Genomic DNA, 7,500 nt, shown 5'->3' with positions numbered 1-7,500 from the left:
TTAGAGAATGATGTCATCCCTAGTGCACAAGGAAAGGATTTAAAGCCACAGAGATGTCCTCGCTCACCTTCTTCACCTCCTCCGCCTCCTCCTCTGCCGGCGTCTCCGTCTTCGTCGTCCTGCTCTTGAGGGTTGTTAATAATTAGCAGTGAAGACGAGGGTAATTGTGCCATCTGACGCCTACACGTGAGTTTTTTTTTTTTTTTTTTCCTGGAGAAGCCGCATCAATCCTCTGCTTCACTTTGTTTTATCCTTCACTCTCTTGGGGTTTACGAGTACGTCCACTCATGAGATGGGTCTCAGGGTGTTCTGGGAAAATCAGGTTGCTTTCACGCACGTGTTTAAAAAGGGCGTATCGATACGATATGTTACAATACGATACTTTATGGTACGATATGTTACGATACGATACAATACGTGGTTTTCTCAGAACCAATCTTAAATGCTGTACGACGCTGAAGAATGTGGGAAACACGTCCAATAACTGTAACTGCTCAACTGGCCGTCAGCGCTCAGGCCTCCCTCCGGTCGCCATGGCAACAGAGGCAGCACAGCCGGCACGGTGTTCGTCTGGAGCTCGAAGAGGCATCAGGGCATCCTGCTCTGAGGATAGAGAGAGAGAGAGAGAGAGAGAGAGAGAGAGAGAGAGAGAGAGAGAGAGAGAGAGAGAGAGAGAGAGAGAGAGAGAGAGAGAGAGAGAGAGAGAGAGAGCAGCTGAAACAGCAGATGATGGGGAAGCCCTCTGAGGGAACGTCCACACACCACATCCTGATTCCTTTACACAGGTCAGGGAAAAGGACAGAGGTCAGAGGTCACAGCGAAACCTATTCCCCAACTCGCAGGATGTAATCAAATGAAATGTGGGTCTTTTTTTTTTTTTTTTTTTTCCTTTTTTTTGGTTTAAAAAAAAACAAAAAACCGTTTCTCAGGTGTTTCTTAAACTTGGAATTTAAAAGTGATATTTTTATAATTAATATTTTTACATAATTATAAACTTCTAAAAATTTTTATAAAATATATCTTATTGTTTATAAATACATTTTTTGTAGTAGTTTATAGAAATCTTTATTTATAAATGTTTTTATTTATATGAAAAATTGAGTTTTATATAATAATATATTTACATAATATACTTTATATCTCATTTTATTTAAATGCACATTTTGGAGGAGGTTTCGCTCTGAAACTGGAGACTCCTTCCGTAAAAGTTACCTGAGTTACACTGAGGTGTAAACCTGATAGTAAACCCGCTGACCAATCAGAATGCAGGATTCATCTGCGCTGTGGAGAAAACTCACACTGAACTAAATCGGATTTTGTGCATGGAAGCATTGATACTGCTCCTGTAGTTAGGTGTGTGTGTGTGTGTGTGTGTGTGTGTGTGTGTGTGTGTGTGTGTGTGTGTGTGTGTGTGTGTGTGCGTGTGTTTCTAGCGCCCTCCTCCTGATGATCCGCGTCACTGCAGCGTGTCCCAAATACAAACAGCAGATTCTCTCACAGAATAATCAGCGTGACGTCATAAACACCATCTTTATATAGTCACTTCATAAATATTCATATTTCTACACCTCAGTTCTGCTCGGTGTGAAAACAGGACGGGAAGAGAAGAGAAGAGAAGAGAAGAGAAGAGAAGAGAAGAGAAGAGAAGAGAAGAGAAGAGAAGATGCTGGCAAAATGTTTTATTATTAAATAATAATATTGTTAATATATATAATATTAATAATAGTAATAATAAAGATTATTTAGTTAAATTTATTTATTAATAAAGGAAAACAAAAAAAAAATACATATACATACAGGTGCATCTCAATAAATTAGAATATCATTAAAAAGTTGATTTATTTTAGTAATTCAATACAAACTGGTATATTATATAGATTCATCACACACACACACACACACACACACACACACACACACACACAGACTGATATATTTCTAGTGTTTATTTATTTTAATTCTGATGATTTTGACTCACAGCTGATGAAAACCCAAAATTCAGTGTCAGTGAATATTGGAGACTCGTGGTGTCTCACTCTAATCAGCTCATCAACTCCACACTCCAACACCTGCTCAGGTTTCCTGAGTCTTTAAATGGCATCTCAGTCTGGTTCAGGCTGCACAATCATAGGGGGAAAACTGCTGACTCGACAGTTGTCCAGAAGATGATCATTGACCCCCTGCACATGGAGACTGAGACACAAAAGGTCATCGCTGAAGAAGCTGCTGTTCACAGACTGCTGGATCCAAGAACATTAATGTAAAGTTGAATGGAAGAAAAGAAGTGGTAGAAAAAGATGAAACGAAGCAGATTCAAGAATTTGGGGAGATTCACAAAGAGTGGACTGCAGCTGGAGTCAGTGCTTCAAGAGCCTCCACACACAGACGTCTTCATACGCTTCATTCCTCGTGTCGAGCAGCTCCTGAACCAGAGACAACGTCAGAGGGGTCTCACCTGGACAAAAGACAAAAAGGACTGGACTGTTGCTCAGTGGGCCAAAGTCGTCTTTTCAGATGAAAGGAAAGAAAATTGTGAATTTTATTTGGAAAACGACGTCCCAGAGTCTGGAAGAAGAACAGAGGAGAAGCTGCTTGAGGACCAGTGTAAAGTTTGCACAGTCAGTTGTGGTTTGGGAAGTCGTGTCGTCTGCTGGTGTTGGTCCACTGTGTTTTATCAAGTTCAAGATCAGCACATCCGTCTACCAGGAAGTTTTAGAGCACTTCATGCTTCCCTCTGCTGACCAGCTTTATGGAGATGCTGATTTAATTTTCCAGCAGGATTTGGCACCTGCCCACACTGTCAAAAGCACCAAAAGCTGGTTAAATGACCATGTTTGTGTGCTTGACTGCCAGCAAACTCACCAGACCTGAACCCCATAGAGACTCTTTGGTGTATTGTCAAGAAGAACATGAGAAACAAGAGACCAAAAATGCAGATAAGCTGAAGGCCACTGTCAAAGGAACCTGGGCTTCCACACCACCTCAGCAGTGCCACAGACTGATCACCTCCATGCCACAGTCTGATCACCTCCATGCCACGCCCAATTAAGGCAAAAGGAGCCCTGACCAAGTGTTGAGTACAGATACAGTAAATGGACATATTTTCCAGAAATCCAACAAATCACTAAAACTGTTGGTCTTATGAAGTATTAATTTTTTTTTTATGTAAATTGGTTGATTTTTGTTAAATGTGAGCATCAAAATCATCAAAATGAAAAAAAATAAACAGTTGAAATATCAGTGTGTGTGGTGAATCTATATACCGATTGGCCAGGCAGAGGAACCGAGCTGGGAAGGATGTGCTGCAATAAAGGATGGAGATGGAAATGTGTTGACTAGTGGGGAGAGTGTGTTGAGAAGATGGAGGGAGTATTTTGAGCAGCTGATGAACGAGGAAAATGAGATAGAGAAGGTTGGATGTTGTGAAGATGGTGAAACAGGAAGTGGATAGGATTAGTAAGGAGTAGTGAGAGCAGCGATTAAGAGGATGAAGAATGGAAAGTCGGTTGGACCAGATGATAAATCGGTAGGAACATGTTTAGGAGAGATGCAGTGGCGTTTTAACCAGATTGTTTAACAGGATGTTGGAAGGTGAGAAGATGCCTGAGAAATGGAGAAGGCGTGTGCTGGTACTGATCTTTAAGAATAAGGGAGATGTGCAGACCTGCAGTAACTACAGGGGAATTAAGTTGATCAGTCACACCATGAAGTTATGGGAAAGAGTAGTGGAAGCCAGGCTGAGAGAAGAGGTGACCATCTGTGAGCAACAGTATGGTTTCATGCTGAGGAAGAGCACCACAGATGCATTATTTGCTTTGAGAATGTTGATGGAGAAGTATAGAGAAGGACAGAAGGAGCTGCATTGTGTATTTGTGGATTTAGAGAAAGCATACGACAGGGTGGAGAGAGGAGTTGTGGTATTGTATGAGGAAGTCAGGTGTGTCAAAGAAGTATGTGAGGGTGGTGCAGGACATGTATGAGGACAGTGTGACAGCAGTGAAGTGTGCAGTAGGAACGACAGACTGGTTCAAGGTGAAGGTTGGACTGCATCAAGGATTGGCTCTGAGCCCTTTCCTGTTTGCAGTAGTGATGGACAGGATGACGGACAAGGTCAGACAGGAGTCTCCCTGGACTATGATGTTTGCGGATGATATTGTGATTTGTGGTGAGAGTAGGGAGCAGATGGAGAAGAGCCTGGAGAGGTGGAGGTACGCGCTGGAGAGAAGGGGAATGAAAGTCAGTAGGAGTAAGACAGAGTACATGTGTGTGAATGAGAGGGAGGGCAGTGGAGGAGTGCGGTTGCAGGGAGAAGAGGTGGAGAAGGTGGAGGAGTTCAGGTACCTGGGGTCAACAGTGTAAAGTAATGGAGAGTGTGTTAGAGAAGTGAAGAAAAGAGTGCAGGCAGGGTGGAGTGGGTGGAGAAGAGTGATAGCAGGAGTGATTTGTGATAGAAGAGTATCTGTGAGAGTGAAAGGGAAAGTTTATAGGACTGTGGTGAAACCTGAGATGTTGTATGGATTAGAGACAGTGGCATTGAGTAAAAGGCAGGAGGTGGAGCTGGAGGTAGCAGAGCTGAAGATGTTGAGATGTTTGTTGGGAGTGACGACGATGGACAGGATTAGAAATGAATTTATTAGAGGGACAGCGCATGTAGGACATTTTGGAGACAAGGTGAGGGAGGTGAGATTGAGATGGTTTGGACATGTGCAGAGGAGGGAACTGGGTAGAAGAATGCTGAGGATGGAGACACCAGGAAGGAGGAAAAGAGGAAGGCCATGGAGGAGGTTTATGGATGTGGTGAGGGAAGACATGCAGGTAGTTGGTGTGAAAGAGACAGATGTAGAGGACAGGGTGGTATGGAGACAGATGATCTGCTGTGGAGACCCCTAATGGGAGCAGCCGAAAGAAGTAGTAGTAGTAATGTGATGAATATACAATATATATGTAAGTTTCACTTTTTGTATTAATTTACTAAAATCAATCAACTTTTTAATGATATCTAATTTATTGAGATGCACCTGTGTGTACACTGTATACACACAAACACACACACACACTTGTTTATTTCTTTACAGTTGCTTGTAATCACAAGTTTAAGGTTAAATAAATTATTTGACTTATGAATGATTTATTATTATTTATTTTATTGGAACACCAATAGAATTTTTTTTGGTTTGGTATAAAAACATATCAATGTAAATCTAATCTAATAAAAGAAAACAAAAGTAATTGTAATTTATTCACTTAATTAATTTTAAATGTGATATTTGATGTGTTTTATTTATAATGTAATAATTTCCCCCTCTCATTGGCTCTACAGCTGTAAGACTGAAGTGTAAAGCTGAGAAGCTTCTTTTGATTGGAGCGATAGAGAGAAGTTTGATTGACAGGTGTCTGGTGGGTGGGGCTTTTAGAGGTTACCAGAGGTCAAGAATTTTAAAGCTTAAATGTGAAATGGAATGAAGACACACAAAGCCACACATACACACAAAAGCAAACTGATCCTACACGTGTGTGTTAGCGAGAGAGTGACAGAAACATCAAACATCTATACAAATTAGGCTTCCAGGTCAAAGTTCATCAGCATATAAAAAATCACTCAGCTGGAACCCCAAATAACATCTGAGAACAAGATGTCCTGCACCTTCACACACTGCCCCAAACGGTATCAGTTCTCCTTTCACTCGAACTACGAGACCCAAACCTGTTCCAGCATGACGATGCCCCTGAGAACAAAGCCAGCTCCATGAACATCTGCTTTCCATTGGTTTTGAAGATGTTGAAGATCTCCTGCTATAGATCTCCTATTGAAGACCTTTGGGATGAATGTGTATGCTGACCGCACAGCAGGAACCTTCTCACCTACATCACTACCTGACTTTACTATCACCCTTGTGGCTGAATGAATCTCCAAAGAATCCAGTGGAACATCTTCCCAGAAAAGTGGCGCAAATTAAAACAGCACATGGAGACGCTGTGGAGTGGGAAGTTCAAACAGCAGCACATAGCACTCTTATGGTCAGTCTAGTGTGTGTGTGTGTGTGTGTGTGTGTGTGTGTGTGTCTCTCTGAATTATTATTATTAGTTTGATAAATTTTCTAAGTAATCAAACTAATAATAATAATTCAGTGCAAAAGTTTATGCCCCCTTTTCTAATAAAATGTATACACTCTCTTATTGGAGTTAAACTCCGCCCTGAAACAGAGTCTACATGATTAAAATCAATTCAGATCTGTGAATATAGAATATATTTTTTGTATACACACACACACACACACACACACACACACTCTCTCTCTCTCTCTCTCTCTCTCTCTCTTTCTCTCTCTAAATAAATGAATTACTACATGAATTCCTCTGATGGAAGTCTTCAGTTCTACAGACGCTCCTCTGAATCTCTGACTGTATGAACCTCATGAAGTTCTGCCTCCTCCCATTTATACTGAATTTACATAATTTGGCCATAAAGGGTGCATTAGTGCAAAAAAGGGGGAGGGGCTTATTAAATCTTCATCCGTTCAAAAAGGGGTGGGGTTTATTCAACCTGCATCGTTCAAAAAGGGGTGGGGTTTATTCAATCTGCATCGTTCAAAAAAGGGGTGGGGCTTATTCAATCTGTATCAGTTGAAAAGGGGGCGGGTCTTATCCTATCTTCAGTTCTAAACAATTTCATTATTAGTATTTAGCTTCAGGCATTAAAAAATTGATAGGCAGGTGAAATATGGGCGGATCTTCTGCATTAAGAAGACCGGGGGGGGGGGGGGGGGTTAAAGCTGGAGTTGATAAAAAGTGATGCTGGCAACGTTTCAGTGTAGAATCTGAAATCAGCTTTATTCCAAATTAAATAAAATCTTTTTCTGAAATTCTTATCTGTCTGCATACATGTATGTGTATGTGTATGTGTGTGTGTGTGTGTGTGTGTGTGTGTGTATTCCAGCATTACCGGTCATAAATCAAACAACGTGTATGAACGAAAACAGCTTAAAGCAAAATGAAGCACTTCGCAGCTTTGCAAAAGAATCTGAAAAAGTTCTAATAAAATGTAAACACACTCTAATTCGAGTTAAACTCCGCCCTGAAACACATTCAATACGATTCAAATCAATTCAGATCTCTGAATATAGAATATTCCTCATCTTTTTTATTTTAATGTATTTTATTTCATTTAATAATACAGATTAATATATTAATATGTCAATTGTTCAGGGAGGAGTTTAATAACACTTTAACGGACGTACGATGCCGAGTGACGTCATTAAATATCATAGTGAGTTCAAAACCATTAAAAAGTGACATCTGCTCATATTTAGTGGTTCTGCCAAAGAAATACTTTTTTACTCCAATCTCTGTTCACTGTATTCCTCTGTGTGTGTGTGTGTCCCTTCTTTAGTTTTGGTGTTTCTTCAGTTTCCCCACCAGAGGTCGCTGTTATTTTTTTACCCCATAATATTTAAGTTCCTGCAGAACCACTGTCAAACCCCAGACCATAATAGTTGTTGA

General features: G+C 40.7%; 1 protein-coding gene across 3 annotated transcripts in view; it reads right to left on the bottom strand.

Moving 5' to 3' along the window:
- Window positions 1-6,804: 6,804 nt before the first annotated feature.
- nucb1 (nucleobindin 1) overlaps window positions 6,805-7,500 on the bottom strand; it is a 15,184-nt gene continuing 14,488 nt past the window's right edge. For all 3 annotated transcript variants that reach the window (XM_083567003.1, XM_083567004.1, XM_083567005.1), the window contains one exon: window positions 6,805-7,500. This exon is cut by the window's right edge and continues 1,363 nt beyond it. The gene's annotated coding sequence lies outside the window, so the exon portion shown is untranslated.

This window comes from Silurus aristotelis (genome assembly GCF_946808225.1).
Source record: "Silurus aristotelis genome assembly, chromosome: 17".
Taxonomy (NCBI): domain Eukaryota; kingdom Metazoa; phylum Chordata; class Actinopteri; order Siluriformes; family Siluridae; genus Silurus; species Silurus aristotelis.
Note: the sequence above shows the minus strand (reverse complement) of the source record. Positions and strands in the feature narration are given on the sequence as shown.